This window comes from Mesoplodon densirostris, chromosome 1 (assembly GCF_025265405.1).
Source record: "Mesoplodon densirostris isolate mMesDen1 chromosome 1, mMesDen1 primary haplotype, whole genome shotgun sequence".
Taxonomy (NCBI): Eukaryota; Metazoa; Chordata; class Mammalia; order Artiodactyla; family Ziphiidae; genus Mesoplodon; species Mesoplodon densirostris.
The window spans coordinates 160,370,954-160,382,793 of record NC_082661.1 but is presented as its reverse complement, the minus strand read 5'-3'; the positions used below and the strand labels follow the sequence as shown (position 1 = coordinate 160,382,793).

The 11,840-nt window shown below is 36.1% G+C and overlaps 1 pseudogene; it reads right to left on the bottom strand.

Moving 5' to 3' along the window:
* Window positions 1-8,760: 8,760 nt before the first annotated feature.
* Window positions 8,761-9,620, bottom strand: LOC132488715 (galectin-1-like; annotated as a pseudogene).
* Window positions 9,621-11,840: the final 2,220 nt, after the last annotated feature.

Genomic DNA, 11,840 nt, shown 5'->3' with positions numbered 1-11,840 from the left:
TTCTGTTATTCTGAAAATACCTAGCCATTCAGCCTCCCAGGGATTTTGCTAAGGAACAACAGTCACTGTGCAGTTTTCTGCTCTTGCACCAATGGAGAATGCCTCTGACAAAACAGGAATATGCTATTATTGTTTTCACTTTTGACTAAGTTCCTGTAAATCAAGTCTCTCTCTCTCTCTCTCTATCGATCTATTTCTATCTCTATCTCTCTTTCAGTCCATGAATTATAGTTCCACATCTGAAGTTGCATGTTAGAGATTTATAACTGGATGCCATACAAACCTGGCACAATTTTCTCCAAAATAGTCTAAATTGAAACTCATTTTGAAACATTCCTAAATCTACTCCTAATCCTGTGTCTTTCTTTTTCTGTTGAGAGAAACAATCCCTATGGACCAAAATCTCAGTTCTAACCCAGACTTTTTCCTTTACAGAGACTATTAAAATCATCTCTGATCTTATCTTTACTATCCTCACATTCCCATCTTTTTATAACATGAGTTTTATCCAGCTAAACCTTGCTACTTGTAATATAGGTATGTTGATATAAACACAAATTGTTAATTTTTACTAAGAAACCAAGTTTGAATACAAATTTTGTCATTTATTACCATTGCAATAAGTAATTTTACTTTGATTCTATGTAGAAAACTTTTCACATTCTTTTATTTATTCATGTAAGAAGTATTTATTTAATAGACTACTACTAAACCCATGGTCTATTCTGGGACATCCGGTGAAAAGCAAACAGCAAACAGGCAGGATTATTACCTTCATAGATCTTACAGATAATGGGTAGAGAGATATTAAATAATCAGACAAATTATGTAATTTCAAAAGAATAATAAGTGCTATAAGGTTGTAGCATAGGATGTAACAAACACATATGACATTTAGATTAGTCCTCTCTGTAGAAGAGATAGTTAAACTAAGACCTGTGTGATTAGATGGCAGTAGTTAATGGGACATAACAGCAGATAAAAAGGCCTCAAGGCAAGGAAATTCTTGGCATATTTGATGACTGACATGTACTGTGCCTGGGACGAAGCAAACGCAAGTAGCCCCTCCATAGTATGGAGTTTTGAACTTTTCTGTGATGAGTACAAATATTCTTTTTTTTTTTTTTTTTTTTTTTTTGGTACACTGGCCTCTCACTGTTGTGGATTCTCCTGTTGTGGAGCACAGGCTCCAGACACGCAGGCTCAGCAGCCATGGCTCACGTGCCCAGCCGCTCCGCAGCATGTGGATCTTCCCAGACCAGGGCATGAACCCGTGTCCCCTGGATCAGCAGGCGGACTCTCAACCACTGCACCACCAGGGAAGCCCGAGTACAAATATTCTTGGATGACCTCTTTCTAGAAAGAAACTTAGTCTACCACAATAAAAAAAAAACTTACTTAAAACTTAATCTAATTAATTAATCTAAAATTAATATTACTCTAAAATATGCAGGTAACTATGTTTTTTTTCTAATGAAGACATTAAAATTTTAAAGCGAAACTCAAAATTAATACTTCATAAGAGTCAAATAAAGCATACTGCTGCTTATATGTAGGTTTCAATGACTCGGCATACTGTATAAACAAACACTATAGATACAGATTTCACTATATTTAAAATTCAGTACCTGATAAGGCCCTTAACCATACAATGTCTTTTACACTGCAAACTATGTAAAGGAAAATTTAAACTGTATAAATGAGCTTAACATATCTATGCTGTAGAACAAAACAGAGTAAACTTAAAACATGTATCATACTCTTGACAATAAGAGTAAGACACTGTACTAAGATGGGCTGAGAGAAAATGAGAACACATAGGGAACACCCAACAGTTATTTCAAGCAAAAAGTAGATACATTATCACATATTCCCTTTCTATACATTACTTAGTATTTATGACTCATGAAATCTTTAAAGGATATGTTGTGATATGTAAACTTTTAGTAAAGTCATGGACTTTAAAGAGTGTTTTTTACATTCAGTACAACTTATTTTAAAACCAACAGATTATGTCAGATTTCTAAATCATATTAAATAATTCAATGTAAATTTACAAAGTTCTCACTAAAGTCTGACACTGATTCAGACATTCTTTTAGTGACTAAACATATATTAAATTAGCATAGTGTGCAGCACCTGAAGACGTTTTACAAAAATAACTTTGAAAAAGATACTTAAGAGAACTGTGATTTCAAAATAATTAGTTTTATGCGTTTATCTTTGTAAAACAACTGATGGTTCAGTGCTAAATATCTCAGGTTATTTGAACTTGTTTTGTCAAAATAGCTAGTGTAAGTGATCCACTAAATACAATTATTGAAGAAAAATTCAATACATCACACACTACACTGGTAAGCACTGTATTTAGCAATGGAATCATGAAGATTAATTATTATAACTGATAGTTTTGGAAACCAAATTGTTCAAGTGGGTCATCAGGGTCTCTGCATTGTAAAAATCAAGTTGAGACAAATGAAATTCCTACTCTTTCCCTCTGTGTTCCACATTTTTCTAAAAATGATCCTTATAATAATGACTCTCAAACTTCTGTAAATTTGAGACAATGATACATATTAATTATTCCTTTTGACATCACTAATTCTTTTGAATCTTGGAATCATTTACATGTATTTTCTAAAAATTTGTAAACTACTTTTATAACTAAAATATAATTTCATCCACAATTTCATACTTTTAAATTAATCTACTTTATCAAATTTTTCAGATGTCTATATTTACTTAATATCCTTAATTCCTTAAATATTTTATTACTCTTTACAAACACTATATGTATACTATATGTACAAAAATAATTAGATAACTTCAACTACCAAAATTTTATTTCCAAACTCTAGACTTTCAGTATAATTTAGGAGCATGTGCATTCCCATTAATTGTCAGAAACAATTGAATACAAAGAGCAGCAAAGACATATAGAATAAATTCCAGATATAAGTGTGTGTATGTATAGTTGTTGCATGTTTTTTCTAGAAGACAAGTATATTTAATTAATTAAATGCAATTAGTTTCCAATTTTTAAAATGCAATCATTAAAAACTCTGTTTATCTGAATTTATAAGCTCAATTTTAAAAGTAAGCTTGAAAAATACTATCCTTTAGAAATATCTTTAGTTTTATTTATCAAAGACTGGATTGTTTTTGTTCCTTTTTTTTTCTTTTTTTTAAAAACCATCTTATTACAGATTTTCAGAAGCATTTTGTATTTTTTTTATTTTAATTTTAATTTTGGCTGCACCACGCACTGTGGCTTGTGGGGATCTCAGTTCTCCAACCAGGAATTGAACCCGGGCCTCTGCAGTGAAAGTACCGAATCCTAAGAACTAGACCAGGGAACTCCCACGTTTTTCTTTTTATCTTTTCTTTTCTTTTAAGGAGAAAGTGAGGAGGAAGCTATGTCTTTTTCTCTTTGCCCATGCAATTACCCAGGAGAATACAATGCCCACAGATCTGTAGAATACTGAACCATCAGTATTTTTGTCTTTTATGCAGAATCAATTACATAAGCTAGTTTAACATAAGCTCCCGCGGAATTAGCCAGGTTCTTCAAAAATCGCATAACTCACTATAGAGTAGAGGATTAAGTTTGAAGCTGCTCTGGTCTTCATCCTGGATTTGTCATTCTTGCTCTGTGTATAATCCAGGTCAGATCACAACATACACTTGCTTGAACATTCACAGCTATAGAAAGAAACTGCTCTTATGGATGCCTTATACACTATGAGCATTTTAAGATGATGGTGAAGTCAGCCCATCATCTTTGCAACATAATATTTAACATTCAAGTAATGCTTCTGGTAGAAATTTATATAAACTGTCTCTAGCATAAAATTAAATAAACTCAAGTAATACAGAGAAGCTTGCTTACTAAATATCATAACTTTAAAAAGTGACTTTCCTTTGAAAGATAATAACCATATTAAAAAGAGTAATAGGCTTTTAGGTATTATTTTGATACTTAGATGAAAAAAATATTGATTGTAATTTTTGTCCAGTATTAGGTTAATGATTTAAATATGGAAAACCATATTTTCCTGTTATTCTTAAAGAGAAAAAGACAAGTTAGAAGCACTTATGTATTTTTCCCATGATCTAATAGGTGGCAAATTATAAAAGGAAGAATTGAAATCCAACACTTTCTGAATCAATAGCCTATGATATGTGTGCTTCCCAAATAGATTACTAGTTTGGGTTGATTTAAGTTGAACAGAGTTTTTCTTCTTTTCCATTTAAATATGTTACTCATTCTTATACTATTCTTTAGTATATAGCATAAATCTTCTAGGGTCTAACTAACACATAATTTAGTAATTATATGTATTTTTCACATTTCACTAATGTCTTCATTTTTACCTTCATGAATATGCATTTGAATACCACAGCTAAAATTTTCAGAATTTCTTCTCTTCTAATATAGTGTGCCTATTGATTCTCATTCTCAACACAGGGCCTGCACATTGACAAAACTGTCTTTTAATATCAAATTGAAATTACTATCAGGCTTGTTAACATATTAACATCTCTTAACTCTTAACTTTTAAACAATGATGTTAGATCAGATATTAGATCAGATACTAATAGAAAGATGAGATATATGTGTAGTGGTCAATAGCTCCTGTTATGGATATGTTAATACTACATCAGAAGTTAAAACCTACTTAAGTAGAGTTAGACAACTGGCTACAAAGTCTCTCCAAAGTGCCAGTTCCATACTGGGTTTCAGACTTCTTTCCTGAATTCCTAAGGGAATGAGATCTATTTTTACTATTAAAGTATCAGTTATTGCCCCTCAAAAAAAAAAAAAGAAAAAAAGAAATAAAAAACACAAGACCATAGCTAAGAAAGACTAATTATTACTCTCCCCTCTATTCCTGTTTTATGTGTTCTCACTATTCCCATTGACTGCAGAATAAGATCTCACTTCCTCATTTATTATTTGGTCTCCATCTTCCTTTACATCTTATGTTGGCCAGCTTCTGCCTTATATTATAATCTAATAAGCATAAACTACATGTTTTCCTAAAGAGTCCATGATGTTTCCTGTTTGCTGATCCATTTGGCTCTCACTGGGGGATTATACTGGCTTTATTCACCAGTAAAGTGGGAATCTTGGCAGCCATGTTAGAATCCTGCCTACCTCACTTCTCTTAAAGCTCAATATTATATTTGTTTCAGGTGTCCTACATAGTGATTTGATATTTTTATATATTACAAAATAATCACCATAATAAATCTTGTTACCATACAGAGCTATTACAATATTACTGACTATATTCCCTATGCTGTACATTATATCCTCATGCCTTGTTTATTTTATAGCAATAAGTTTGTACCCCTTAATCCTCTCTACCTAATTCACCCATTCCCCCCCACCCCTCTCCCCTCTGGCAACCACCAGTTTTGTTCTCTGTGTCTTTGAACCTGTTCTGCTTTGTTTTGTTTGTTCATTTGCTTTGTTATTTAGATTCCATATAAATTGAAATTATAGGTGTCTGTCTTTCTCTTACAGACTTATTTCATTTAGCATAATACACTCTAGGTCCATCCATATTGTCACAAATGGCAAGATTTCCTCTTTTTTTTTTAATGGCTGTGTAACATTCCATTGTATGTATATGTACCACATTTTCTTTATCCATTCATTTACCCTTGGACCCTTAGGTTGCTTCCATGTCTTGGCTATTGTAAATAAGGCTTCAATGAACATAGGGGTGCATGTATCTTTTAAAATTAGTGCTCTTGTTTCCTTCAAATAAATGTTCAGAAGTGAAATTGCTTGATCACTAGTGGTAGTTCTATTTTTAGTTTTTTTAAGGAATTTCCATACTGTTTTACATAGTAACTACAATAGGCATTCCTACAGACAGTGCATGAGGACTTTTCTCCACACCCTTACCAACACTTGTTGTTTTCTGTCTATTTTATAATAGCCATTCTGACAGGTATGAGGTAGTACATCCTGGTTTTGATTTGCATTTCCTTGATAATTAGTGATGTTGAGCATCTTTTTATGTGCCTATTGGTCATCTCTATGTCTTCTTTTTAGTTTTTTTAATTAATTAATTTATTTATTTTTGGCTGCATTGGGTCTTTGTTGCTGTGCACGGGCTTTCTCTAGTTGCGGCGAATGGGGGCTATTCTTTGTTGCGGTGCACGAGCTTCTCATTGCGGTGGCTTCTCTTGTTGTGGAGCATGGGCTCTAGGCACGTGGGCTCAGTAGTTGTGACTCGTGGGCTCTAGAGCTCAGGCTCAGTAGTTGTGGCACACAGGCTTAGTTGCTCCATGGCATGTGGGGTCTTCCCGGACCAGAGCTCAAACCCGTGTCCCCTGCATTGGCAGGTGGATTCTTAACCACTGCATCACCAGGGGAGCCCTCTATGTCTTCTTTGGAAAAATGTCTATTCAGCTCCTCTGTCAACTTATTAATTGGGTTGTTTCTTTTCTTGATATTGAGTTGTATGAGTTCTTTATATATGTTGAATATCAACCCCTTACAGAATATGTCATATTCAAATATCTTTTCCTATCCAGTAGGTTGCCTTTTTTGTTTTGTTGATGTTTTCCTTTGCTGTGAAAAAGCTTTTTAGTTTGATGTAGTCCCATTTGTTTACTTTTGCTTTTATTGCCCTTGCCTGAGGAGACATATTCAAAAAATGTTGCTAAGATTGATGTAAAAGAGCTTCCTGCCTACATTTTCTTCTAGGACTTTTATGATTTCAGGTCTCACATTTAAGTTTTTAATCCATTTTGAGTTTATTTGTGTATATGTGGTAATGAAGTTGCCCTGTTTCTTTCTTTTGCGTGTAGCTGTTCAGTTTTCCCAACACTATTATTGAAGAGATTGTCTTATTCCCACTGTATATTCTTGCTTCCTTTGTTGTAGACTAATTGACCATTAATACATGTGTTTATTTCTGGGCTTTCTATTATATTCCATTGATCTATGTGTCTGTTTTTGTGTCAGTAACATACTACTGTAGCTTTGTAATACAGTTAGAAATCAAGGATTGTGATACCTCCAGCTTTGTTCTTTCTCAAGATTGCTTTAGCTATTTGTGATCTTTTATGGCTCTACAGAAAATTTAGGATTTTTTTTCTAGTTCTGCGACAAATACCACTGGTATTTTGATAGGGATTACATTTAATTGGTAGATTGTTTTCGGTAGTATGGACATTTTAACAATTTTGGTTCTTCCAATCTAAGAGTACAGTATCTATTTCCATTTATTTATTTGTTTGTTTGTTTGTTTACATTTTGAACACATTCCAAAGCTTTATATTTTAATACCTCCTTAATTTTATATTTTTGATGACTCATTTTACATCTTTTTATTTTATGTATCCCTTGAATAATTATTGTATTTTTAATTAATTTTACTACTTTTGACTTTTACTTTGCTACTTGTTTTATAAGAGATTGATTTACTATCTCTACCATTTATTTACCTTTTCTGGTGAGAGTTTTACTTTCATATGTTTTCTTATTAATTAGTGCCTTTTCTTTTTAGCTTGGAGGAGTCCCTTTAACATTTCTTACAAGGCCAATTTAGTGGTGATGAACTCTTTCAGCTTTTGCTTATCTATAAAACCTTAATCTGTTCTTTAATTCAGAATGATAACCTTGCCAGGTAGAGAATTCTTGTTTGGCAGTTTTTTTCTTTCAGCACTTTGAATATGTCATGTCACTCCCTTCTGGCTTGTAAAGTTTCTGCTGAAAAATGTGCTGATAGCCTTATGGGTTGTCCCTAGTACATAATAAGTTGCCTTTTTTCTTGCTTCTTTCTTTTTACAATTATCTCTTAATTGTTAACTTTTACCATTTAAATAACAACGTGTCTCAGTGTGTTGCTCTTTGGGTTTGTCTTATTTGGAACACTCTGGGCTTCCCGGAACTGAATATCTGTTTTCTTCCCCAGATTAAGAAAGTTTTCAGCCATTATTTCTTTAAATACAAATTAAAGAAATTTCTCTTTCTCTTCCTCTTCTCCTTTTGAAACCCCCATAATGCAAATGTTATTCCACTTGATGTTGTTCCAAGGTCCCCTATGTTATCCTCATTTCTTTAGTTCTTTTTTTACATTGAGCTGCTCTGTCTGGGTGTTTTCCATTGCTTTGTCTTTCAGCTTGTTTTGTGCTTCTTTTTGTTTTTAGTTGATTAACAATGTTATGTTAGTTTCAGGTGTACAGCAAAGTGATTCAGTTATACATATACATGTATCTTTCCTTCTCAAATTATTTTCCCATTTAGGTTATTACAGAATATTGAGCAGATTTCCCTGTGCTATACACTAGGTCTTTGTTGGTTACTTATTTTAAAAATAGCAGTGTGTACATGTCAGTCCCAGACTCCCAATCTGCTTCTGTTTTATCCATTCTGCTGTTGAACACTTCCAATGTGTTTTTCATTTCAGTTATAACTTCTCTTCAGTTCTTTCTTATAGTTTCTTTTTGTTGGCTTCTTGCTACGTTCATCCCTTTCTTCTCCTGAGTTCAGTGAGTGTCTTTATGAACATTATTTTGAATGCTTTGTCAAGTAGGTTGCTTATCTCTGATTCATTAAAGTATTTTTCTGGGGATTGGCTTGTTCTTTGATATGGAATATATTTCTCTGTCTCCTTGTTTTGTCTGTCTCTCTGTGTTTGTCTACATGTATTATGGAAAGTGGCTACCTCCATCAGTTTTTTTTTCCAGGGGGAGCAAAGGCAGCTGCCTTTATTTTGGGCCATGGGCTGGCTGCTTTCACTCAAAGGCCACACACTTGATCTTGAAGTCACCATTGGCCACCAGGTAGTTGATGGCTTCCAGGATGAGGCAGTTGGGGAATTTGAATTTGTATCCACCAGGCAGCTGGATGGTTAGCTCTGCCTTGTCGAAGCAGATGCATACCTCCACAACACTTCCAGCCTGGAAGGGGAAGACAGACTCCTGCTGCTTGGCCCCCCAAGCCCCGCCATCTGCTGTTACACATGATGGCGTTGGTGTCCCCGTACTCACTGAAGCAGGGGTTGAAGTGCAGACACAGTTTGTTGCCATCTTTGCCCAGGTTCAGCATGAAGCTCTTGGCGTCCAGGGCCACCTTGCCCAGCACTCTGAGGCACTCCCCAGGTTTGAGATTCAGGTTGCTGATGACAAGACCGCAGGCATGATTGAGGAGAGGAGGATGTTCCTGGGGCTTTGGCACCAGTTGTCTGAAGACTCTACTGGAGAGCCTTGGTCTTGAAAGAGTGGTATTCTTTAGAAGCTGTTCTGTGTGGCCCAGAAGTGCAGTCTCCTCTGGCCACCAGACTCAGGCATTCTATGGCCATCCCTCATGTGGGCTGTAAGTGCCCGCCAGCTGTGATAAGTCTGTGACTGCCATATGGGGAGGAGAGGGTTGGAGTCACTTGCCCATCCTGGGTGTGGATTAATCTATGTGTGGGCTGGTTGGAGCTCAGGGCAATCATCAGGCTCAATTGTGTGTCAGCCACTGCGTGAGGATGACAGGACTCTGTAATCCCTGCTGACCTCCAGACCAGAAGATCCGTAGGTGTCTCCTTGGCTGTGGTTGCAAAAACTGGGGCTCCTGGTGAGTGTATAAGCTCCTTTCTGAGGAGCCTCATCAAGACTTAATGAGGCCAAGGGGGTGTGCAAGGATGGTGTCTCCCTGCTTACAGTCCCTGGAAACACCTCCTTAGCCTCTAGATATGTGGGAAACCTGAAGCCTGTCCCTCAGGATGAAGCTCCAGACTAAGTAAATAAGCCTTCTTCATATAAGACAGAGTTATGTTTCAGTCTGCTGTCTGTTCAGGGCCCTGGGTATGGTGGCCTGCCAAGAGTTGTCTTTCCGATTGCTCCAGTGTCATGAAGTTCAAGAACACCAGCCCCCGTGGCCCCAGGGGCAGGCCAGCCAGTAGTGTCTCCTATGCAGATTGTATGCACCCACTGGCTTTCGCTAGGTAGCTGGAGATTATAGGGGGTGGGACTTGCTCTCTTGCTTCAAGAAGGCAGCAGGAAAATGTCTTGACTGCACCCACCCCTGGGCTTCAGCAATGTAGTACAAAAGTGCCTTGTCTGTGCACATGAGTCAGCTGTTAGGCAAGGAGTGGGAGAATATTATGACTGCTTGTGTTCTCCAGTCCCAGCCAGGGGGGGCAGGGGAATGTCACAGCCACGCAGACTTTAGTTAGGGAGCAGGAGAATGCCATGGCTATTTGTGCCACCCCAGTCAGGGTGTGGGGGGATGCTGCAGCTGCCAGAGCTTTCCAGCTTCAGCTTTGTGGCAGGGTAGTGCATCCAAGCTCTCAGATCTGTGCTAGCAGGTGAGGTGAGGAACACAATGGCCTCTGCCAGTGCCTCCTACGAGTATTACCACCATATTACACCCCCTGCATCCCCCCAACTGATGCTTTTAGATTTGCAAACAACTCTCCTTCACAAAGAGTCTCTGCAGTTTTCAAACCGCTGATATTTTGCAGTGTCTCTGAGTGAGAAGGATTGCATGTGAGCCCTTTAAGAGGGGAGTCTCAGTTTCCAATAGCTTTTTTGGACCCTTGGACATTAACCCCATTAGTTTTCTAAGCCAGGCGTTTTGGGGACTCAGCTCTCTGGTGTAGAATTCTTGGGCCTGTGTGTCTGATGTGGGGTCCCACACTTGCTCCCCCAGGAGAAAAGCCTTTCTAATAAGATCCCTCTGTATTGTGTGTGGCCAGGCCAGGGGCAGGGTTTTGGGTGAGAACTTTTCTCTGCTCCTCCTACCCATCCTGATGTAATCCTTTTTATTCTTTGTTGTGAAACAGGTAATAAACTAGTTTTCAGGTTCTCTTCTGAGGGAATTAATCCACATGTAGATATTTATCTCTGGGAGGAGACAAGTTCAGGCTCTGCCTTTGGCGTCTTCTTAAAATGCCTTCTTAGTTGTTTATTTTTAACATATTCTTATCAAACAATATTTTTTGTGATGGTCAGATTTCTCATAAATTTTATATCTCATATATAAATTCAATCATTTATTTTTAAAAGTTTAGAGAGTTCTTACAATTCTAATTACTTGAATTTTCTAAAAAGAAACTAAGGTACTAGTGACTTTGGTGACATTTAACTTAATAGGCAAGGAAGGTGGGTTCTTTCTACTCACTGGTTCTTTCAAAAGGGCAAAATCACCCTGGAAATATCTAATTTTCAGTTCAAAAATATAATTCTTACCAAACAGATTTGAGCTTTCAGTGGGTAGGCTGTTTTATTAAATCAACTGTCATTAATAAAATTTCACCAAGTCTTGACAATCTCCTTTTATGTGCTATTCTAAAATAATGCACTTGCTTTCAAATACTTTAAATGGCCCTGAAGCTAATAATCATGTAGGATGCTCTCTCTTCTCACACAAAGAAGTATTTCAAAATGAATAACACAAGTCAGGTATATTTAAATCTTGCACTACTCATGCATGTTTTCTAACTCTAAAGCAAATGCTACCATTTTACTTAGTATCAACTGAATATTTGTAAAGTGTCAATGTCTGATTTCAAAGTCAAATGGACACTGATAGTGAACGTTTCAAGGTTTGAACCTCTATATTTGTTGTTAATTCTATAAATAGTTTTATCTTTAAAACTATTTATAGAATTAATAAATTAATAATTTATAGAATAAATAAATAAAACTATTTCACTTTCCTACAGAAATCTTCAAGAGTTATGGCGGTGATAAGATATAAAATAAAAGTCCTTATTCAAGTGTTCAGCTAAACAAAAAAGAACCCCTTTGAAATTTGAATTACAATGATTTTATCTCAAATAAAGAAAAAAGTATGAACACAAAACAATGCTGCACTCTACAGTGCA